This window comes from Schistocerca nitens, chromosome 7 (assembly GCF_023898315.1).
Source record: "Schistocerca nitens isolate TAMUIC-IGC-003100 chromosome 7, iqSchNite1.1, whole genome shotgun sequence".
Taxonomy (NCBI): domain Eukaryota; kingdom Metazoa; phylum Arthropoda; class Insecta; order Orthoptera; family Acrididae; genus Schistocerca; species Schistocerca nitens.
The window spans coordinates 217,868,110-217,893,577 of record NC_064620.1 but is presented as its reverse complement, the minus strand read 5'-3'; the positions used below and the strand labels follow the sequence as shown (position 1 = coordinate 217,893,577).

Genomic DNA, 25,468 nt, shown 5'->3' with positions numbered 1-25,468 from the left:
TTTCATCCAAAACGTCCTGTCACTCCGTACTTTCCGTGTCCAAGTTGATGCCTCCCATAGTTCCATCCATATCCAGGAGAATGGAGTCCTGCAGAGCTCTGTATTAAGTCTCTATCTATTTTTAGTGGCCATTAACGGTCTAGCAGCAGCTGTTCGGCCTTCTGTCTCACCTTCTCTGTATGCAGATGACTTCTGCATTTCATACTACTGCTCCAGTACTGGTGTTGCTGAGCGGCGCGTACAGGAAGCCACCCATAAGGCGCAGTCATGGGCTCTAGCCCACAGCTTCCAGTTTTCAGCCGCAAGGTTGAGTCATGCACTTCTGTCGGCATCGTACCGTTCATCCGGAACCAGCACTTTACCTTAATGATGATCCACTCATTGTAGTGGAGACATATCGATTCCTAGGACTGGTTTTCGATGCTCTATCGACTTGGCTCCCTCATCTTCGTCAGCTTAAGCAGAAGTGCTGGCAGCACCTCAGTGCCCTCCATTGCCTGGGCAACATCAGTTAGGGTGCAGATCGCTCTACGCTGCTGCAGCTCTACAGAGCCCTTCTCCAATCCCAAATTGACTATGGGAGTGTGGTTTATGGTTCGGCAGCACTTTCAGAGCTGCATTTACTCGACCCTGTGCACTACTGTGGGGTTAGACTAGCGACAGGAGCTTTTAGGACAAGTCCAGTGACCAGCGTACTGGTGGAGGCTGGTGTCCCTCCAGTGCAGATAAGATGTGCGCAACTGCTCGCCAGTTATGCAGCACACTTTCGTAGTTAACCTGAGCATCTGAATTACCGTCTCCTTTTCCCGTCCACGGCAGTCCATCTCCCTCTTCAGCAGCCCAGGTCTGGGCTAACGATTACGGGTCGCGTGTGGTCCCTTCTCTCCGAACTGGAGTCCTTCCCTGTACCACCTGTACTTGCAATCCGTTCACATACTACTCCATGGTGTACGCCTCGGCTGCAGCTTCGTCTGGACCTTTCACGTGGCCCTAAGGACTCCATTAACCCTGCGGCTCTCCGCTGTCACTTCCTCTCGATTCTTGACATGTTCCGGTGCTCTGAAGTGGTTTACACCTACGGCTCAATGGCTGATGGTCGCGTTTGCTTTGCCAATGTGCACGGTGGCCATATTGAACAGCATTCCTTACCTCAGGGCTGCAGTGTATTCACTGCAGAGCTGGTAGTCATTTCTCGTGCACTTCAGTATCTCCGTTCATGCCCTGGGGAGTCTTTTCTTTTATGTACTGACTCCTTGAGCAGCCTGAAAACTATCGACCAGTGCTACCCTCGTCATCCTTCGGTAGCGTCTGTCCAGGAGTCCATCTATGCCCTGGAACGGTCCAGTCGTTCAGTGGTATTCATCTGGATCCCTGGTCACTTAGGAATCACAGGAAATGAACTTGCTGACAGGCTGGTCAAACAGGCTACACGGAAACCACTTCTGGAGATCAGCATCCCTGCAACTGACCTGTGTTCGTTATTACACTGCAAGGTTTTCAGCTTTGGGAGACGGACTGACAAAATATCAGTACGCACAACAAACTGCGAACCATTAAGGGGACCACGAATGTGTGGAAGTCCTCAATGAGGGCGTCTTGCTGGGACTTTTTGGCTCTCTGCCAGCTCCGCATTGACCATGCATGGATGACCAACAGCTACCTCCTGCACTGTGAAGACCCACCTCAGTGTCGGTGTGGTGCCTGGTTGACAGTGGCCCATATTCTTCTGCTATGCCCTTCTTTGGCTGCCCTGCGAGTTCATCTTTGGTTGCCGGACTCGTTATCATTGATTTTTGTCAGATAATGCCTCATCGGCTGATTTGGTTTTATGTTTCATCCATGAGGGTGGGTTCTATCATTTGCTCTGAGTTTTAGCGCCTGTCCTTTGTGGCTCTGTGTCCTCCACCCTAGCGCTTTTAGGGTGGAGGTTGTAATGTGTTGCAGAGTGGCTGGCTTTCCATATTTATTCTCGTGGTTGGCCAGCCACTGTAATCTGCTTTCATGTTTTACTCTCTTCTGTTTCTAGCGTCTCTCTGTTGTTTCCTTGTCCTCTTTTGTTTCTTTTAGTGTTCATTGCCTTTCCTTCGTTCTTGTGGTCTTTCCTTTCTTTCTGTTTTGTGTTATATGTCTCGTTTATTTTATTCTCACACTTGTGGCATTGTTTTATTAGGAACAAGGGACCGATGACCTCATGCTAACTGTTGAGTGAGTGCTTGTTTGGTTGCTTATATACTATGGAGGAATGCTGTCATTGGATTTGAGGGTGAGGACAAGGTATCAGGTGTTCTTTTATTGGTCTTTGCATTGAGTGTTGACATTGGCAGAAATAGGCGTTTTCCATTGGACTTTCCTTTATTTCTTGCCATTCGTGGAAATTGGCAAATGCGAAACTGAAGGGTGACTGCAGCGTAGCGTAGTTTACTAACTTCCTAGTATTGACTAGGGCATGTCAGCACTCTGTGTACCCTCCATTGCTGTGGCCTACCGCGTGCCTGTCGCAAAGCAAACCCAGAAGAATTTTATTGATTGTAATCCAAATGATGACTGAGAAATGGAGATAAGATGACTCTTTTGTTCTTGGGCCTGAAAATCCCTGAAGATGAAGAGTCAGCAATAATTACCAACATGGGGATGAAGGAAGCAACAGAAATTATCTCCATAAAGAAGCGACACTCACAGTGATCCTCTCTCTAATCTTTATAATTTCTTCAGTCTTGCATTTGTTTTGCAGCAGATGATACTGGATTAGGTGGTCCAGGTATGAGGTACACCATTGTTACAGCAAATGTAAATCATCTGGCAGGAAGTCTCAATTGTGAAACTAGTACTGCAACCCTTCCTGTTCAGTGATAATTGTAGGTGTCCACTCACCACTAGTTTTTCAGTAGTGTAATTCTGTGTTCTCCAAACTGCTTCTCCAGTTCAATATGACTTCTTGCAATCTTTCCAAAATTTTGATCCTGTTGAGCAAGCTGTCACTAGGTGATAACCTTTTTGCTATAGATTAGCAGTGTTTCATGCTTTGGTATTAGGGGCTACTTTCCGTCATAGGTGGTTTCCATATAGTCAGCAAATTTTCCATGAATGTGTGTTAACGCTAGGCCACATTTTTTTCCCCCTTTGGGTGATTTTAATTTATGCCCAGGAATTAGTCTGATGAATTCCATTCTGTTTCTGTCAATTCATTCTGAAAGGTGCACATCTTCTTTGCACATCAGTGAGCACTCCACCCAAGGGCAGTTTACTTGGGAGAAGGAATACACAGGGCCAAGAAAAAAATTGTTAGCAAATAGAGATGTGCCTTCACATTCTATCAGGAAGTAATGTTATTGTGAGAAGTCATATTTGCTCTAGTTGCTTCACAGTGAAATTTGATCCTTGCCAGCCTAGGTCATGTCCAAAAATAGATCAAGCATTGTAGCTATCATTCCACTTCCCGTATCACATTTAATTCCTCCGTTATGCTCAAGATTGAACAAATGCACTGACTTACATTTGTTCCAAATTGAGCTCAAGTTGGTGTGACTCTTAGCAGACATTAAGTATTTTGAAGATCCACATTAGTCTCTCCTCATCCCAAAAACACTCTTATTTGTAAAGGTTATGTTTTGTGGCCAGAAAAATTTTTGCACAAAAGTTTAGTAAGGTTGCACAATAAGGTGTCAAGGGTCCAAAAATGGGTGCCTTAGTTGCTGTGGCATTGTGAACCGAGGAAGGGAGGGATGAGTGGGCCCAGAAAAGGGCAAGAAGTCTCTCATTGGTGGAGGAGTAACGAGGCAGTTTGAAATAGGATGTTTCTAAAGTAGTGAAGGAGTACTAAAGATGTTAAATTTAACACTGACAAAAAGGGGAAGTGTTAGATACTGAAATAAAATAGTAAATATGAAATGTAAATTATTTTCTGAATCAAGTGAAGGTTAAATATATTAAAGAAAATGAAAGTTCGAAAAATTAGCCGATGAGAGCAACTCTTTGTGGGGGAGGCTTGGAAGACAGCACTAATGACAGAACTGCTGGAGACGCTCATATGGCTTGTTGACAGCGATAGCAGCAGGTTGAGGTGAACAACCTGGGGTGACAGCGCTGCCACTATTTATCTTCGCCTCCGGGAATATGGTCCAGCATTCCATCATCAGACACCATTGTTAGCAAAATGTCAGCTGTCAAGTTAGGAGCTCCAGCCAGAAACACAAGACAAACCAGCTTTGGCATACAAGCTTTGTGGGGAAGAGCCCTATCCATAAAGCTATCAGCAGTTTACTGAAACAGAACTTCCTGTCAAGTTGGGAAGGGCAGTAACTTCAGAGAGCATTGCTGGAACAGCAGCCAGTAGCAGTATAACCCGTTGGTTCTGAACTGTTTTGCCAATTAATGGGGAATATAGTGTTCTTACTTGGTTTCTTGAACCACTGACTTATTTCAGCAAAACCTTAAATGTTCCTAGCTCTGAACTTGAATACATTGGGTTGTACGAATTAAAAAGAGAACATCCCCCGAGTAGATTCTCAGAGCAAAACAACATTCTCTGAAAAAGTTCTCAATTTCATATGAATAAAAAAAAAATTGAAGCATATTCTCTGATGAGGAAGTTGCTTCTCACTACCTCCCCTCCTCCTTGAGACCCGTGTATCGTCTGCCATGTCTAGCACACGATGCACTCACTGAAACAGCCAGACTATTCAGTGTGCAAATATGGAACTCCCATCAGTGTGTTATGGAAGAGTTGCACTAAGTTTTGATGTTACTTTTATGTGCAGCAACAAATTATTAAGACGATTACTGACAGTTTACGAAAATGCTTTTTCTAGCAATGATACTCTTCCTTTTATGTGCAGCAACAAATTATTAAGACGATTACTGACAGTTTACGAAAATGCTTTTTCTTGCAATGATATCGAACTTTCGACATGCAGGAAACTTTGTTGTTATTGATGTTAGATGTACAGATCTTAAGATTATATGACATTTTCTTCTTCTACAAACTGGAACTTCATCAGTTTTCTAACACGAGATAATTTTGGTTAAATACAGTGCATAATGGTCTGCTTCTGTGTTAACTACATAAGTGGTTGCCTGTGCTGTTCTTTGCAAGAAACAGATCACTACTATGTTTGTAAAGAATCAGTTGCTAATTTTTCTGATCCACCTACTTATTCCTAACATAAAAAATTATAAGATTCATGCTGTGAGAAGACATAATGATGAACATCTGGAAATGTCAGACAGACAATTGTTTGGTGTATACCTAAGTCTTCTCATACATCAATCTGGAAACTTGGGTCTGCTAAATAACAGCAGAAATGTTTTAATTTTCACTTCTTTCACAATTTTCCATAAAGAAGCTTCTCAGACAAATAATGTTTTTATTGTTAAACTTGTATAAACTTCTACAGTTTCTCTCTTCAGTATATCTTCAGGCTATGTATATCTTTTTTTGCCATCAAATCAACATAAATTCTGCCGTTACTACAAAAAAGTCAGTAAAGCTTCAACAGAACGTACAGAGCTCACTTCAAAAAATGTAGAATCTTCTCCACTTTTGAGAAGCTCTTCTAGTTTTATTTGTATGAAATTGGAGAATGTTCTTCCTTTTAAGCAACTTCCCCCTCACTTTCACTCATGCTGAGAATGTTCTCGGCTTAAGCATATTCTCAGAGTCACTTTATTCATGTGAACTTGAAAATGTTCTCAGATATTTTGAGTATAAAGTATATTCTCAGTTTTATTCATACTACCCATTGCTTGGGGCACAAGATAGAAGCAGGCAGGACACGACCTGACTTCGCTGCATTGATAGCTGCATCCTCGAGCCAGTGAAAGGTGAGGGGACATTAACTGTGTCTGTAACTGTAGTAATGTTCATTCATTTAGGCTATTCCTTTCTGTTGCAATTTGGTGCTGGAGCTGCCCATCAGTTAAGGAGTCTCTCTCAGTGTTAAAAGTAGTGTAAAATCCAGTAGACACTACAAGTAGTTTTGGTTCTTAGTGTATAATTAATTTAGAAAGATCTCTCTAAGTTAATTATTGTGCCTCTCATTTGGGGGTGTCTTACGTGACAAATCTTGTGTTTAGTGTATAAGTCAGGGAGACAAATGCGCCAAACTAGGGAAATAAACAGAGGTTTACATGTATTAATAACTGAATAAATAAATAAATAAATAAATAAATAAATAAATAAATAAATGGACGTAAAGAACCAAATTAGTCTAGGATTTCTAAAGAATTCTTGTTAGGAGTCTTAAATAGTAGTCAAAATGAAAACATACAATGGATAGAGCAGTGGAAACCTCACTTAACTAACAGATAACAAAGTCTGATTGCAGTAACAGGAAGCTGGGAGACTGGTTGCAACATCATCAGCATAAATAAAATAAGATACACTGAGGTGACAAAAGTTGTGGTATACCTACTGTCCTGCCCAGGGTAGTGCAGCAACTCGATGTGACATGACCTAACAAGTTGTTGGAAGTCTCCTGTACAAATATTGAGTTATGCCACCTCTGTAGCCATCCATAAGTGGGAAAGTGTTGCTGGCGCAGGCTTTTGTGAAATTTTGTGCACAGACTGACCTCTCAGTTATGTCCCATGAATGTTTGATGGGATTCATGTTGGACAATATGGTTGGCCAAATCATTCGCTCAAATTGTCCAGAATTTGTTTCAAACCATTCAAGAATAATTTAAGCACTGTGACATAGAGCATTGTCATCCATAAAAATACCACCACTGCTTGGGAACATGAAGTCCATAAATGGCTGCAAATGGTCTCCAGTTAGCAGAACATAACCATTTACAGTCAACGATCAGTTCAGTTGGACTGTTTGGTCCATTCCATGTAAACACAGTCCATACTATTATGGACATTCCCTTGTTGATAGCTTGAGCTTATGGCTTCAAGGGCACCTTGCCCGAACCCTACCGTCTCTTACGAAATGAAATTGGGACTCGTTTGACCAGGCCATTGTTTTCCAGTCGTCTGGGGACCAACTGATATGGTTGTGTGCCCGTGCGAGGCACTGCAGCCTGTGTTGTCTTGTTAGCAAAGGCACTTGCATCGGTTGTCTGCTGCAGTAGGCCATTAACGCCAAATTTCTTCACACTGTCATAATGGATACATTTGTTGTACATCCCACATTGATTTCTGCAATTATCTCAAACAGTGTTGCCTGACTGTAAGTACTGACAGCTCTGTACAAATACCACTGCTCTCACTTGCTAAGTGAAGGCCACCAGCCACTTCATTGTCCATGGTGAGGGAAACACTGGAAGTTTGGTATTCTCATCACACTCTTAACACTGTGGATTTTAGATTATTGAATTCCCTAATGACTTCTGAAACTGAATGTCTCATGCGTGTAGTTCCAGCTAGCATTCAGCAGAATCCATTAATTCCCGTCATGCAGCCATTATCACGTCAGAAAACTTTTCACGTGAATCACCTAAGCACTAGTGAAAGCCCCTTCATACCTTATGTATGTGATTAGCACCATCTGTACATATGCATATTGCTATCCCATGACTATTGTCACTTCATTTTATGGTATTTGATGTTGATTTTTTGTTCAGTATACTTTTTTAACAGTGTTGATCCTGAGATAGTGTCCTGAGGTAAACCTTTCTTCAAAGACTCCCCCCCCCCTCCTCCTCCTCTCAGGGTGATGTTCTTATGTAAGAAGCCACCCACTGGCAATATTAATTGATAATCCCTTGTCATCTCGTGTAGCTGACAAGGGATAGTCATAATGTTTCAACTATCACCTTGGTAAAAATCAAGCTGCGACCATAAAACTTGTTGATGTTAATTCTTCCCTACATATGCGCGCTTCACTGTGACTCTTTTCTCCCATCAGTGGATGATTTGGTGGAGACTTTGTTTGTAGAAGTCTGCATTTTGGCTCTTCAGGAAACATTCCATCTTGAAAGTCACCTTGTCGTCATCTTTATTGGAGGAAAGAGAAAGAAGACACCCTGGGACCATATCAAGAGAATATGGGGTTGCGGGTGAGGCAAAATTAGATAGCCCAGAGAAACATCATTTGTGATTTTATTTTGTACCAAGTGAGCTGGCGAAAAGTCATGTAACAAAAATACATCCTTGGAAAGCTTCCAGCAGTGCTTTGTCTTGACGAGAGAAATTGGTAATATGCTCCTGTGCCATTTTGCCCCATTCAAGCATAATCTGTTAGCATCATACTGTGGTAATACCAATAAACACTCTGTGTCACCTTGGCCGATGATGTTTGCTTCTTTGCCTATTTTAGCAGTGGTGAATCCACATATTTCCATTTCTAATTTCCTTCCTTTGTTTTGGGATCATATCTAATAAAATCAGTTGGACTGGCCTTCTAACAGCTGCAACATTTTCATTATTGCATCAGTTTGGCAAGCTTTGTGGATGGGAGTGAGCAGTCACAGAAAACTGTATGTTGTGACCTTTTATCACATTCAAAATGTCACGCAAGATGTTGAAAAACTGGTCCGTTTCTGATTTCCACATTTCACACTATTGCGTTGGTTGTCATATACTTGTCTTTGAGCACAAAGGCATCTATTTCTATTGTGAATCCTTCAGTTAGATGTGGTCTTCCACTATGTTGCCGTCACTTGAATATGTTTTGACACGTTCAGAATGTTTGCCCCACCGAACCATGCTGTCATACAATGGTGCTGTGTTGCCGTACAGTTTCATTGACACGTGGATAGCCACAGTGTTGTTCCCTTCAAATGCAGGAAGTGAAATTGCCACTCAATGTTCCACTTTATATATGGGCTGTGCCATTTGGTTTTGGCAACTTAAGCAGTTTTCTAGCTACTGTAGTGTGGAGATTTCAATGTGTATGAGGGCTGCAGACATGTATAGAGAGGGGGGAAAAAAAAACAGAAACCGCCTGCCCGCCAACCCCCCCCCCTCTCTCTCCCTCCCCCCTATCTATCTATCTATCTATCTATCTATCTATCTCCCCCTACCCCTCCCCCCCTCCTGCCAAGGTGGAAATTAGCATGTTTTGACTACTCCTCTTATTCAGCAACAGTTTGTGCTTTGCAGTAATCAGGAGCAGCTGTAGGTTAATGAACATGACACTGATGATCTTGTGTTCATTCTCAGTAATTTAGTCTTGCTTAATACTTTCTCTGTTATCGTTTAATTCTTCTCCTAGAATCAGTGAAACAACCCCCTTGGCATTCTCATGCTCATGGTGCAAGCAGATGTCATATCATATTAATTATCAAGACTATCGGTTAAGTATAGGCAAAGTTTGGACATCCTTTCAAGGACAGTTGAGGTATAAAACGTAGCTTTTCATTGAGTAAAAGGAAATTTATTCCTTGTTTAGAATACATGTGTGCACATCCAGGTTGGTCTGTGAAGTTGTTAGCAAGTCATGGAAGTCCTCGGGTGATGATAATTTGTGTCAGAACAAAGTACTGGGTGATCAAAAAGTCAGTATAAATTTAAAAACTGAATAAATCACAGAATAATGTAGATAGAGAGGTACAAATTGACACACATGCTTGGAATGACATGGGGTTTTATTAGAACCAAAAAAATACTAAAGTTCAAAAAATGTCTGACAGATGGCGCGTCATCTAATCAGAATAGCAATAATTAGCGTAACAAAGTAAGACAAAGCAAAGATGATGTTCTTTACAGTAAACGCTCAATATGTCCACCATCATTCCTCAACAATAGCTGTAGTCGAGGAATAATGTTGTGAACAGCACTGTAAAGCATGGCAAGTTATGGTGAGGCATTGGCATTGGATGTTGACTTTCAGCATCCCTAGAGATGTTGGTCGAGCACGATACACTTGTGACTTCAGGTAACCCTAAAGCTAATAATCGCATGGACTGAGGTCTGGGGACCCGGGAGGCCAAGCATGACTAACGTGGCGGCTGAGCACACGATCATCACCAAACGACGCGCGCAAGAGATCTTTCACGTGTCTAACAATATGGGGTGGTTCTAATAAAACCCCATGTCATTCCAAGCATGTGTGTCAATTTTTACCTCTCTATCTACATTATTCTATGGTTTATTAAGTTTTCAAATTTATACTGACTTTTTGATCACCCGATACAAGAAAAAGTTGTAGCAGAGAATTCACAGCATTGTTAGTTGGAAGCCAGTGTCAGGGAGTACCCAGCGTGGTACTGACATTCCAGGTAGTAGCTAGCAGTTAACATGTGATTTCTCTCCCTCACTTCCTGCTCACTACCAAGAGTAGGTGCATAGTGAGCATGTTGTCAGCAGACCACGTTTCACAGGAGCAACCAAACTTCGCTAAATTGATGATCCTACTTGTCGCTACTCTCTTTCTTGAGTTAAGTGTTTGGGTACCATGAAGCCCCAACTTTTGCAGCACTAATATCCTTTCTGTGCTGCAAGTCTATCCTTCTGCTATTCTTTCTTCTTCTCTGTTTTCCCATTGGACAGTCTTCTTGGTAATGATTGTGCTTGGATCTGGTTTGTGAGTTTGGACACTTGTTTTCTTCCCTTCTGGCATTCTACAACTTTTCATTCTGAGCTATATGGTACCCGTGTTGTGTTTTACTTGCTACTCCTTTCCTAAATTTTACAGAAGTTTGGATAGTGCAAGGAAGGTTGCCCACCATGACATATATTCCACCTCTTGTGCCTTCTTTCTTTGCACCCTACCTTTCTTGCAAAGGTACTACACCCAAAACCCAGCATGTTAACCATTCCATTGTTCAGTGTGTTGTCAAGTACCTGCATGGTGGTAGCCCCCCTGATGATGCAGATATTGTTCTGTTTGTGCCTGAGCTGGAGAATCCCCATGCAAGCCAAGGAGTATGTGCTGTCATGGCTGGTGCACAGGGGCTCAGGGCAACAGTTTACTGGCCGCGTAACCAACTGACTGGGTCAGCCGACATTCAGACTGGATGGTACTATGGAGGAAGATTCACTCGTGAAGTGAATTAAACTATCTTCCACTGGGAGCTGCAAGGCTGCAACAGTTATTTCAGATGGGAAGATTATTATAATGCCGAGAGATAAAGACTTTATGATGTTTCCTTCCCTGGCTACGCCCTGGGAAAGGGGATCAAGTCAGATGTCTGGGACCGAAATACTTCGCTCAGTACTTGGACTGTACTAGAACTGGTAGGGATACTTTTACTGCAGTGAAATCACTATTTCTTTGTTGAAAACACTGAAGAAAAGTTTGGGGAAGTTGAATCTCTGGGGAAAACATGACATGGTTCATTATTGATTAAAACTTCCTTTGCTGTCCAATCTACAGCTCTTCATGCATGCAATCATCTAAGTGACATACCTGTGACCAGTTTCCCACAAAAAACTTTGAACATGATCCAAGGAATCATTGTCCATAGAGATATTGCACTCCATAAATGTGAGGAACTCTAGACTAATCTCTAGTGGCGAGGCATACATTTCATCAGATGTATACAAAAATGGTCCACTGAAAATCGTACGGATACAGGTGCGTTTATCTTAGCCTTTGAAGGGAATGTCCTCCTTTCAAAGTTAAGGTCATTGTGTATAGGTGTGATGAGAAGCTGTATGTCCTACCACCTATTGGATGCTTCAGACATTTACGCTTTGGGCATATGTGAACCCACTGCACGGTGAACATAAAATGCAGCAACTGTGGACACTTACTCCATGAAGGTAGTCCTTGTGAACATCCACCTCTGTGTGTCATCTGTGCAGTACATCACCCTCTACATTCGCCAGTTTGCCCAGTTTTCAAGAAAGAACAGAAGATCCAGGAATACAAATCTGTTGACTATCTGTCATATTTTGAGGCACAGAAGAAATAGGAATGCCTACATCCTGTGGCTAATAACAATCAATTATGCTAACATCATTACCACCCCGCCTCCCCCCCCCCTCCTGCACACCCACCCCCAACTTTTCCAAACCAGATCTCCCACCATCCTCCTCTCCTGTGGTTCCCCTATAACCGTCGTTGGGAACAGCTTACTGCATCCATCTGGAGAAGCATTCTCTTTCCTTGGCGTCTACCGATGACAGGGCTTCCTCTCCCTGGCAGCCCTTGTGCCAGAGGCCCAACAGCAAACAATGACTGAAGAAGCCACTCTTCATCTGTCTCTGTGCTCAATGTGGGTAGCCCCTTGAACAAACCTTGTGCTACTGTATTCTGAGCCAATGTTTGTGGATGTGGTTTCATCCCCACTGGTGATGAGCAGTGATCCTGTAACATGACTGCAGGACTGGTCTCCTGGCCCCTTCTTGTTTAATCTGGCCTCCAGGCATTTGATCATTCAGTTGAATTGTAATTGGTACTACTGTCACCTAGCAGAACAACACCACCTTTTCTCCTCTTCTTCTGCAATTTGCATTGCTCTTCAAGAAACACACTTCACTGGTGAACTTTGTTCAATACTTTGTAGTTATAGTTTGTTCTGTCGGAACTGCACTGGTCTCGAGAGGGAATCTGGAGTGAACTGTACCTTTGTTCTTACATGACATTGGTGAATGGATTTCCCTTCATGCCTATCTGGAGGAAATAGTTGTTTGGGTGCTGTAGTAGCCACCAGAAAGATCGCGGGAGGCGCACATTGGCACGGCGCGTCACGGGCGGTAGTTGCCGCAAGTAGAGTCCCGTCCACCAGAGGGCACGCGAGAATTCGGACGCGACCTCTGCCGGCGTAACAACAAGAACAACAACAACAACTCCAGCAGCACGGGCCATGCCCAGTCAGTCAACATCGGGCATGCCTAGGACACAGTCCCGGTCTACGCTAAGTGAAGTGCGACGTAAACGCGAACAGTGTTACTACAGGTGCATTTGAAATGTTTACCTAGCTCCAGGCAGGCCACTTACCCTCTCCCCCCCCCCCCCCCTATTCCCCTGCTTGGGGCTTTCAGCATGTACCATCCTCTGTGTGGTTGGGGCCTTCTAATTGACCAATTTCTCACAGACCTGTGCCTTCTCAATGATGGTCCTTCTACCCACTTCAGTGCCACCCAAGGCATGTTTTTCAGCTAATGATCTTACGATCTCTTCCCTTGATGTTGTAGCTTTGCTACATTGGTCACTACATGATGACCTTTGTGACAGTGACCATTTTCCTAGTGATCATATCGTTTCCTTGCCACCACCAGACTGACTGATTACTGCATTGGGTACTTCAAAGAGCATGCTGACCTTTGTACATCTCTGTTGTTACATTTGCCACCCCTCTGTTGGAATGCATTGACGATGTCGTGTAAGACTTTGTACACAGTGGTAAGGAGCAGTGGGCTACAGAGTGGTGCGGCAACTGTCGTCGTAGGAAAACTGGACAGGAGCAGATATAATTAGCGAACTAGTTAACTCAACAAACAGAAGATTTACTTACTTGTATTTCTCCAAGTGTAAGATGACTCATTACAAAAGGGGCAGTAAGAAACAAAGTCCAGCTATCACCATGTCCACAAGGAAAACTCTCTCTGTACTGAAGCACAAACGGTGAAGACAGAGCCATGACCAGGCGGCATCTGCATAACATCACGTTTTTAAGTGGCTCCAAATGCGAAAGTACTGAGGTGCTGCCACCGGCCCTCTGTATTGTGGCAGCAGAGGGCACTCAAAGTGTGTAGCTGCTGGAGGTGTGGCTTAGCGAACATGCCCTGTTGAGTCTACCCAAACTATCTTGACCACTATCAATGTCGAATGGAAACTTGAAAGTCTGCTACCAACGTAATGATAATCATGGACATGGAGTGATATCAGTATGTGATACCACATCCTCCCCCCATCCCAAATCTCCTCACTTTTGTCTTGTAGTGTAGATGAGCAAACGACAATGGCGGGGAGGTCAGGATGCAGGTCTCGATGAAGAGATGGGAGCCCAAACTGAGGCTGATGCCAAGCTCCCGTCCACGCCCCAGCATACAACCTGAGCCTGCTCAGGAATACCAGCCAAAAAACTGAGCAGGGAGTGTGCACGCACATCCAGAGACAGAGCAGTAAATGAAGGCAGAGGCATCTTGATGACTGCAGAGGGACCTGAGACAGACAGCATGTGAGATAGCTGCTAGGAGTGGGGCCCATCTCCAGACAGTTGTGGCCGTTGAGACGATGACTGCAAAACGACGCCGACTGCCATTGTCTCTGGGACTGGTGCTGATGGCGTGGTGCCTGTTGGAGCCGAATGCAGCGAGGGCTGCTGCGTCCAGGCAGGCATGGAATCTGAAAGTGCAAAGCCTGCAGGATGATTACACAATTCACAAGGACAAATTTGATTCTGGTGGCACTGAGGCAATCATCTTGGTCCCTGTTGGAGAAACTTGGAGCATCCAATACATCATGAACTGGTGCCTCACTACTAGTGCCTCCATCTGCTATGCACTCTGCAAAAGACCAGATTGTTTGTTTGATACTTTGCCTGTCTGGGAGGAGTAGTTGCCACCTGCTGTCGGCGTTGCAATGACTGAAGAAAGGGTCAGTGGTGCCATCCATGTAACAACTCCACCAGTGATGGTCCATCACATGGCTGGGAGTGGTAGGAGGGCCAGAATACCAACCAAGCTTGATCCCATGTGTGGGAGGAACAAAGTTTGTCCATCTGTTGCTTAAATATACATACAAAGGTTTCAGCTTCACCATGGAATTGTGGGTGAAACAGAGAACTTGTGGGTGATGCCGGAAGAGGTGCAAAACTGTTCAAACAACAAACTGAGGTCCATTGCCTGCCACAATCGCTTCAGGCAATCCTTGAGGCAAAAGATCAATGACAAGGCTTGCATTGTGAAATGCACTGTAGCAGAGTGCATTAGAACCACGAGGAAAATTTGTTATGAGCCAACATGTATTAGAGTAAGGATCAGTAAAATCCAAGTGCAAAGGTTGCCAAAGTGCTTGAGGGCTGGGACTATTCAAAGAATTGCTGAGGTGGGGCTGGCTAATGTTCAGCCCAGGCTCAGCACTGAGAACTCATCTGTTCACTTTGTGCATCAAGACTGTTCCAAGTACAATGAAGACGCGCCAGCTGCTTGGTGCAAATGTTGCCCTAGTGACACTTGTGTAACAAATGAAGCACGTCAGGCTGGAGAACCTGGGAACCACAACACATGACTGATTATTAATGGTGTAAAGCAAAATGACACCTCAGTAAAATGCAAGGGTGTGCCGATGGGCAAAATATCGGTGAACCACAGAGGTACAAATTTGTCCAGCTGAAAGTTGGTAACCAGTGCCAAGGCAGTGCAACAGAATCTGCAAATCAAGATCCACTGCTGTGGTCTAGGTAATTTTCCGGTGATAAAGTGGAAAGCTGTGCAAAGCATCTGTGCCTTGTGCACCAGTGTAGCAACAAGAAGAAGAGGACTTGTGAAAAGTTGAATATGGGCCATCAGAGAGGCGAGCAAGAAGATTAGATTAGATTAGATTAGATTAATACTTGTTCCATAGATCATGAATACAACACTTCGTAATGAAGTGGAACATGTCAGGTTAATAAAAGATGTCTGTATAAGATATTACATTACACAAAATATTGCACGACACTAATGTTTAAGTTGGTTTTTTTCCCCTCCCTTAATTTATATCTAAAAATTCAGCCAATGAGTAGAAGGCGTTGTCATCTAGAAATTTATTTTTAAATGTTGGTTGGCTATCTGTCAGGCTTTTGATGCTGTTTGGTGGGTGACCAAAGACTTTTGTGGCAGCATAATTTACCCCTTTCTGTGCCAAAGTCAGATTTAACCCTGCATAGTAAAGATCATCCTTTCTCCTGGTGTTATAGCTATGCACACTGCTATTACTTTTGAACTGGGTTGGATTATTAACAGCAAATTTCATAAGTGATTATATATACTGTGAGGTTACTGTGAGGATCCCTAGATCCTTAAATAGATGTCTGCAGGATGACCGTTGGTGGGCACCAGCAATTATTCTGATTACACGTTTTTGAGCAATGAATACTTTTCTACTCAACGATGAATTACCCCAGAATATGATGCCATATGAAAGCAGTGAATGAAAGTAGGCATAGTAAGCTAATTTACTGAGAACATCTGCATTAACACGCTTAAAGCAGGCCAATACACTGTCTCATAGTGGTGATTTGAGAAAGAAGAGCCTGCTGTCGCAGCTTTTGCGCTGTGCAAATTGGGACTTACTGAGAGGGGCTAAATAAAGATTGTAGAAGTTTATGGTCAGTCACCAAGTAAATTTTTCTGCCAGAAAGATACTCGTGAAATTTAGTGATACCGTAGACAGTGGTGAGAGCCTCATTTTCTGTTTGGGAACAGTTACATTGAGCTTTATTCAACAACTTTGAAGCAGTGGCAGTTGGCCTGTCAACAGCATCAAATTTATGTGAAAAACTGCACTGATGCCATAAGAGGAAGACAGTGAAAACAGCAAAAAGCAAGCAAAAAGACTATAGAACAGGAAGAAAGCAACAAGATGACTGCCCCAAATAGTAGTACTACAGCTTGTGGCCAGATGTGTATGACTTTGTACACAATGATAAGGAGAGGTGTTCTACAGAGTGGTGCAGCAACTGTCGTCATAGGAAAGCTGGACAGGAGCAGAAATGATTAGCGAACTAGTTAACACAACACACAGAAACTTTACTTAACTTCTACTTCCCCAAGCATAAGACAGCTCATTACAAATGAGGCAGAAGAAACAGAGTCCAGCTAGCACAGTGTTCACAATGAAAAGTTTCTCTGTACTGAAGTACAATTGGTGAAGACACAGCTGCGACTGGGCAGCATCTGTGTAGCATCACATTGTGAAGTGCCTCCAGGTGCGAGTGTGCTGAGAGTTGCTGCCCGTCATCCTACATCATGGTGGCAGGGGGCACTCGAAGTACAGAACTGCTGGAGGTGTGGCTTAGCAAGCATGCACCATTGAGTCTGTCCGATCCTCCATGACTGTTATCAGCATCAAACAGAAACTTGCAATTCCATTACCAGTGTAATGACACCTGTGGGGTGCTATTGATAAATGATACCCCAGATGATGTTATGCAAGGTGTCTCAGATGTGATCATCTGCACCAGTGGAACTGCTGTTTTCTTTTTGACAGGTCCGCTCCACATACGGCCTGTGCTGTGGTGGATGTAAGACATTGCAATAGCTATTCAGGATCACTGACGAGCCCTGAAATGATTCAGACTACATCCTTTGGCAGACCTACCTTAACGCTTTTACGCAATTTCATGCTAAGGCTCACTATTTAATCAAATGCAGTAAGAAGGAATGTTGGGAACACTATGTCTCCCCATTGGTGACTTATGCCTCTTCAGCTCAGGTGTTCGTCAAGCTCTGTGGTCTTATGCACTGCCAGTGTTCAATGGCTGTTCAGGGCCTTGCCCTACAATGTGGTCTTTGTACTAATTCATCAGTTCTTGCAGAACACTGTATGACCCACTTTGCAACAGCAACAGCATCGGCATCCTATTCCTATTCGGATACCTTTCTACTGCAGAAGTGACAAGTTGAAGGCATCCCTGTATGTTTCACCCTCCACCAAGCTGAATCCTGTAATGAACCCTTCACTTACAGGGAACTACTTCTAGCTCTTGCCTCATCCCACAACATAGCTCCAGGTCCTGATTCAGTTTACAATAAGATAATCTAATGCTGAATGTTCCCCAAAGACAACATTTCAGGGTCTTCATACTTTGCTGACTGTAAAGTGCATTCCCCTAGCAATGGCAAGATAACATGATTGTCCAAACCCTTAGGCCAGACAAGAACCCAATGTCTCTTGATAGTTACCAGCCAATTAGCCTGACCAGTGTCCTCTGTAAACTGCTTGCAAGGACAGTTGCCTGCAGATTCTTGAATCTTGAGGCCTTTTGTCCTCCTATCGATGTGGTTTCCAGGAGGCATGATCCACATCTGACCACCTGCTTAGATTGGGAACAGCAATCTGACAGGCTTTTTCTAAATGCCAACACCTGCATGAGGTGTATGACACTGCTTGGCATCATCACAATATACTAACCCACAATTACTAGGGCTTTAGAGGGCTCCTACAGATTTGTCAGTTTTTGTCTCACTGGTTGTTCCCGGGTGCAGCTGGCATTGCAGTCAGCTCCCAGCAGGTCCAAGGGAAATGGCATTCCACAGGGCTCTGTGTTGAGTGTCACTCTTTTCCTCATTGCCATTAATAGGTTAGTGACCTCTTTTCGGCACCTAGACACACATACATTGTATGTCGATGATTAGTGCATTTGGTGCAGCTCCCACTCTCAGACTCTGCTGAATGCCAACTCAAAGCTGCCGTCTGGCTGGCCTCTGTATGGGCTCTTTCTCACGGTTTCAAATTTTCTCCCACAAAAATGTGGGTCATGCATTTTTTCCAATTTACCACAGTCTGTCCTGACCCAGAACAATACTTAGGTACCCAGTAATTGGACATTGTAACACAGTCTCATTTCTTGGGCTTCCTTTTTGATAAATGCTGACCTGGCTGCCCTGTATTCATCACCAGAAGACTACCTGTATGCGGAAGCTTAATGCTCTCTGCTTCCTTGCTCATACATCTTGAGGTGCTGATCGTGCTACTCTTATCTGTATTTACTGGGCCCTGGTTTCATCCTGAATGGACTATGGTTGCCAGGTTTATGGCTCAGCAGCTCCTTCAGCTTTAAAACAATTAGACCCAGTCCATCATTGTGATGTGCACCTGATGTGCTTGCCGAAGCAAGGATTTTCCCCCTTCAGATTCGATGTACCAGCTGCTGATCTCGTATGCAATCACTATTCAACAATTCCATGATCATCACGTGTGTTCCACTCTCCTTTCATGCAGCTGGTGTCATCTTCCTGATACCCGCTGTCCTGATACCTGCCTTCCGTTGGGACTGCCAGTTGGAATGAGCCTCATTTTGCTTTCTTAAGATCTCCATCTCCCCTCCCTCTGTTGTGCTCCATGTGTTTTCTCTTTCTCATACACTCCTCCTTGGATGGTGTCCAGGCTAAGTATTAGGACTGATCTCTTCCATAGTCCTAAAGTCTTGATTGCCCTCATGACCTTTCGGCATCTGTTTCGTCCAGTTCTTAAAGAGTTACAGGGGTGCTACTTTCTTTTACACTGATCTCTCTGAAACTTGGATCAGATGGGATATGCTTTTACTTCTCCTGTTGGTATGGAATGCCATTTCCTGCTGAGAAGATGTAATGTTTATGATAGAGCTGATAGCCCTTAGCATAACCCTCAATTTTATTAAATGAGCCTTCCTTGACCATGTTGTACAGACTTGATGAGCAGTCTCCAGGCTGCAGACAACCTTGTGGGCAGGGCAACCACAGCCATGAGTCATCTTCTCGAGTATTAATAAATTGATTTGGCTGTATTTAGTGCTTTATTTTTAGATCGCTGTTGGTTTTGTGGCACTAAGAGCCCCATCTTCAGGTGAATATCTGCTTAACAAGAATAACAACCCAGAGACGTCCACTAATATGGTAATTTTCTAAAATTATCTTAACATTTAAAAAAAATTAAAAAAACTATTAAAAGCTTTTCTTGAGAATATTAAAATAATTGTACTCAGATAGTTGAAACACTAGAGCTAAAAAGCTCGGAACTTTGTACCCAACAATCATCGTCCATTAGAACAAAACATCTCTAAAAGGTGGTATGTCATTGAATAAAACAGCCATAATCCAGTTCAGTATGGTGGATGGGTCGCAAACAATTTATACCATAGTGATCCATTGGTAAGATGAAAATAAATGGAAAACTACTAAGACCTAATCAATGGGTAGCATGAAAAACAAAGAAGTGGTTGCAACTTGATGGAAAAGTAGAACCTGAAAACCACACTCATAAAATTTCTGGTACAGTTTTCAGGTTCTACTTTTTTGTCAGTAGCTATTTACTTGACTGGTTTGTGTCCAGGTAGAACATTTCTCTATTTTTGTAGCAACCACTTGTTCATTTTTTGTGCTAGGTGCAAATTAAGTCTTAATAGTTTTTAATTTATTTCACCTTACCAATGGATCACTATGGCATAATTTGTGTAGCACCCATCCAGCTTATTGGATTGTAGTCCGGCTTTTTCATTCAGTGACATACCATCATTTTGCGGTGTTTCATTCTGATTGACAACAAATGTTGGGTGCAAAGTTCTGAGCTTTTATAGCTCTAATGTTTTAGTTACATGAGTACAAATATTATAATATTCCCATGTAAAAGTTTTCAGTAGCTTTTTAAAAAATTTTAAAAATCTTAAAATAATCTTAGAAAATTATCATATCAGTGGATGTCTCAGGCTGGTTATTCCTTCCTGATTTATTCTCATGCAAATGTTCTACTGAAGATATGGCTTTTCAGGCCTTGAAACCAGTCGTGATCTAAAAATCAAGGACTAAATACAGCTGTAGCTGTTTATTAATACTCAAGATGAAGTCTCCAAGCTACTGACTGATGCTGTTTTTGTCATCCTTTGGTTACCACTCTTCATGACTCTCTCGCTGGCCTTTGTTGTGCTGGCTACTCAATTGTCTTTCTCTGGGTTCCAAGTGATATGGGTACCCCAGAGAATGAACTGGCTAGAGGAGCACTTAGTCACTCCCTGTCCGCTTTGCTAACACCAGGTGTGGATTTGTGGGTGCACACAAGGTCTCTGCCCTTTCGGAAATGGATGGTATCTGGTGGGCTATTGCCCTAGCTAATAGACTCCTCACAACCAAGGAGATTACTTCATCACGGTGCTCCTCCTTCCACTTCTCCCGGAAGGAATCAACAGTCCTATGTTGCCTTTTCATCGATCATACAAGGTTAATCCATAATTGTCTTTTGTGTGATGATCCACCCCAACAATGTAGTTGTGCAGCCTTACATAGAGTAGTTCATATATTGTTGGAATGCCCCCTTCTTTTGGCCTTCTGTGCTATGTATGGACTTGCAGACTCATTGCCTCTTAATAGTGGCAGATGATTCATTGGTGATGGAATAGGTTCTCAGTGAAATTGATTTTTGTTCTCCATTATAAGGTTATAATCTACCTCCAGAACAGGGCCCGGGTGGTTGGGAATGGGGTCTGCCTCACTGCAGGTCGAGGGGATTCTCGATCCTACCTCCTTGACCAAGATAGTCCTTTAACCCTCTTTACCTGTGTCTTAGTCTCTTTTAAATTCGGTTTGCCTCTTTTCTGCCCTCGCAATTTTTTAACTAGGTGTCACACTTTGGTGGATAGTGGGCATTCTTGACTAATGGATCAGGGGTGATACAGCTGTGGGTGGGATGTTTCCTGTTGCATGCAGAGCCCTGAAGCTGCCAAACTGCTGACTTCCCTATCTCTTTCATCTTGCTTTTATTATTGATAGTACAGAAGATTCCCTCCCCCCCCCCTCCCCCCCCCCCTCCGCTTCCCCTCTCACCTTCATCGACCACCCAACCTATGCAACACACTAGTCACAACAAATTTTACTTGAATATTATAGGCAAGTATTGAAGAATAAAATAAAAATTTTCAAATACCAATCATACTGGCTACGTGATTCGCTTAATTCCATGTTAGTAATAGATTTTTGCACATCATGCTTAGTGGAAACTCCACTGAAATAGTGATTTTTGTTGTCCTTATGTTATTTTGCTGCCTTTGCCTTCCTATCCGTGGTTATATCACTTTGGAGGAGCTGACTTACCATCTACTTCACTGTCACATCATTGAAATCATTCTTAGGGCTTGTAGTGCCTCTGTCAGTTACAGATTCCACTTGTTGCTTACTCCACTATGTTAAACTATCATGTTTTGTGGGTTTTACTATATGCAACATCAGTTCACCTATCTCCACACACACACACACACACACACACACACACACACACACACACACACACTATTCGGCAGCTAGTGTCACGCACATAAAAAGGTTATATAGAAGGTTTTTCCACACTCTGAAATACATTTTTACTTGTAGGGTCCCCTTGAAGTGTTTACATAGGCCTCATTGAAATTAAACTACCTTCTGTAACTTAGTTGGATGGGTCTCGTGATGGCGTTGGTGGTCAGTTTGACAGGCCAGCATTGTGACTACTGCATGTGGTTCTGTCAGTTTCTCAGAAAACTATGCCCCCTTTGAAGAGACGAAAGATGTTGTCGGTGATATTTCATTTGATTTGTTACTGTTGAAGGAAGATAATCCAGCCTCAAATTGCTGTTGATATTCTTTTATTTTAATAGTAAGCTGTGGTTATTTAAATAAACCTTTACAAAATTTGTCCTGCAGCTGAGAAAATACAGTTTCCGTGAAAGAGAATTGTGTACCAGTAGTTTGTTCACCAGTGTAACACACAACTGCATTGTCTGCTGTGTGTGCCTCTTATTTATTTTGTCTGCAACTGTGGCATAAAGAATATTAGTTTTGTAAAGAAGAGAGTAGGGAAAGATGGAGTTTGAAAGAAAATATTGAAATAAAAAATGAGGATCATCTTGTTATTGATATCAGAACAGTTGCTGACATACTCAACAAACATTTTTAACAGTAAAAGAACAAATAGGATCAGGAGGCTCCATAAACAAAGCCATGAATTTTCTGCAATCCAGTGTACCCAGCATAGTATGACATATCCAAGTAAGGACTGTCACTATATAGGAAGTTGAAATAATCATTAAGTTTAAAATAGGTCCTGACAGTCTTAAAGTATGCAGTTGTAAAACCACTGTATAAGAAGGGATGTAAGGCAGATACACTGCAGTCTGCCAGTCTCACTACTCCAGAGTCTCCTAGGTTTTAGAGGAACTAATGCATGCCATTGTTAAACACCTTAGCGACCATAACATCGCCAGTGAAAGTTGGTTTGTATTCCAGAAATAGTTATCGACATAAGAAGCAATATTTGCATTTGCTGGCAATGTTTTGAAGTCCATCAATGGAAAAATAAAGATGGTTAGAAATTGAGTGATCTAACAAAAGTGTTTGACTGTCAGAAGTTGTACTGGATAGTAGAGAAGGTGTCACAGCATTTCATAATGGGGTACCATCACATGTTGAGTGTCTCAGGGCTGAATTCTGGACTCCATACGTTTTATTATTTTTATTAATGATCTACCTCTTTGTACAGAATATTGTAAATTAACCATCTTTGCTGATGATGGCACTGCAATACTTACTCATCCATTAGGCAAACTTGAGGTGTCAGCTGATAAGAATTTAATGGATATTGTGAACTGATTTAACATAAAATGTATGTGATTCCCACAGTGAACATATAAACCTGAGTATGGTACAGAAGGGAGTCCATTTCAGCGGCTGTAATATTTTTAATGCCCTTGATTCACAAATGAAGTAGATATTAGATGATGTTAAAAAACACACACTTAAGCCAATCCCTATTGCAAAAGTCTTTTTACACCGCAGAAGAGTTCTTGAACTGGAATGTTTGGTGTCTGTGTACCTGTAACACGGATACTTTCCCAGATCCGTATTTGTGTGCATATACTTATTATTTATATTTACTTTTCTGTAATAGATTAATTTTCTCTAATAGATCCTAAGTTGTAGGTTCTTCAATATGAAATTGATTTGTACTGATTACGTAACAACATAAACTGTAACCAAAACAGATCTGTAAAACTGACACGTTCCACATCCTGTGATATATTCACAGCACAGAATAAATAAATAATTACCTATATTATATGGACGTTGCATTATTTTCTTGTAGGGCTTGCATGTATAGCTTAACAGTTATGATCACTTGTCAAATAGAAGAGATGTGTTTCACAGTAGTCAGGATGAAAAAGTGCTCATAGATCTTAAGGTATGCATTTTAGAGCACATGTTTACTGGACCTCATTTTTTTCTTGTTTTGGTCTGCACTGCCTCCTCCCAAAATATGGAAATCAAAGAGCTCACAGTAGAAGAAATTTGTTTCACAGTATCAAAGACAAAGAAGTGCTCATAACTCTTGAGATATGTGTTTTAGAACACCATCCTCCTGAGATACCGTATATGACAGTAGTTCTAAAGAGTAAAAAAGAAAATACGTGAGCTAGCCCACAAAACTAGATTAGCGCATGTGACTGTGCTTTGCATCCTGAAGGAATGCATGGGCATGCGAAAAATTGCATCAGGATGGGATCCGCATGACTTGACGGAAATGCATAAATGGATGCATTACGAGACTGCTCAGATGCACTTGGAGTGCTATGAGCACGTAGAAGAGGCTTTCTTATGCCGTATTGTAACACTGGTTGAGACTTGGGTCACATCATATGAGCCAAAACTGAAATGCCAATCCAACAAATGGCGTCATTATGGGTCGCTGTGGAAATCGAAAGTGCGTCAGAGCCCCAGTATGGTGAAAGTTATGGTGATTCTCGTTTACGACTGTGGTGGTGTTATCCTAATGCATTACATTCCTCCACCGTCTGTGCACAGTATTACTGTTCGTTTTTGGAGCATCACCTGCAACTAGCTTTGTGAAAGAAGCGGCGACACTTTCTGCATAACCCACCCATCATTTTGCACGAAAATGTGCGGGCGGGCGCATACAGCGCAAGCTGTAGCTGATCTGTCCAGTCAATGAGGCTGGGAAGTACTGTACCATCCACCATACTCCCCAGACTCCTCGTGACTTTGATTTGATTCTGAAGATAAGGAAACACTTTGTGGCATTCGCTTCAGAACTGTTCCAGAGATTCGACAGGCAATAGACCGCTCCATTCGCACCATCAACAGAACAGGCTCTGATAACTGTATACTGCACCTTCCACGTTGCTGGCAAAGGGTTCTACACAACACTGGCGACTACGTTGAAGGACAGTAACAGTTGCAAATATGTAACTCTTTTGTATCAGTTGTGAATAAATAGTTGCTTTATTTAAGTTCCAACCAACGTAATTAAATCATTGTGTTTTTAGTGGCCGTATGTATTCTTTGCTATACCCTACTATCTGCAGTCAGCTATGTTGATGAGAAGTCCACGTTGTAGCTCAAACTATGGAATAGAACACAGTTTTTCACGTCACATGCATATATATTCACTCATCGTTTAAAAACAGCATCAAAATTCCAAATAATGCATTGGTGACTAATACAAATCTGCTACATTACGGGTACAAACATCAACTTCAACTCTCCGCAGTTCTTCCCAAAAAAAAACACAATAACCTTTGGCCTCAAATTGACCCTTATATTAATTACAACCTTCCACTCCCAGCCAGATTCGAGACTGCATTTGGCAAGTAATTGTAATCTGCCAGGAAGTTTCAAATTGGCAAACACCCCGCAGCAGATGGAAATTGTATTCTGAATTACCAGTAAGTTTTATGTTGCTACAATTTTAATTTATCTTGATTTACTATGAGGAAACAAAAATTCACAAAGTCATAATTATGACATAAGGACACATTTGAGATAAAGATTTTGTTAAACACAAAATTATTTAAAATTTTCTAATATTTTATTTTTAACAATGATATGAGAATTATACAAATTTTGGAAAAATATATAAATTACTTTTGTTACTACTCAGTACAGAGGTTCCAGTATTGAAATATTGTTGGTT

At 42.3% G+C, this 25,468-nt stretch overlaps 1 protein-coding gene across 1 annotated transcript in view; it reads left to right on the top strand.

Annotated features, from left to right (window-relative positions):
- LOC126195420 (uncharacterized) overlaps positions 1 to 25,468 on the top strand; it is a 47,534-nt gene that overhangs the window by 10,079 nt on the left and 11,987 nt on the right. The gene's annotated exons all lie outside the window — the stretch shown is intronic.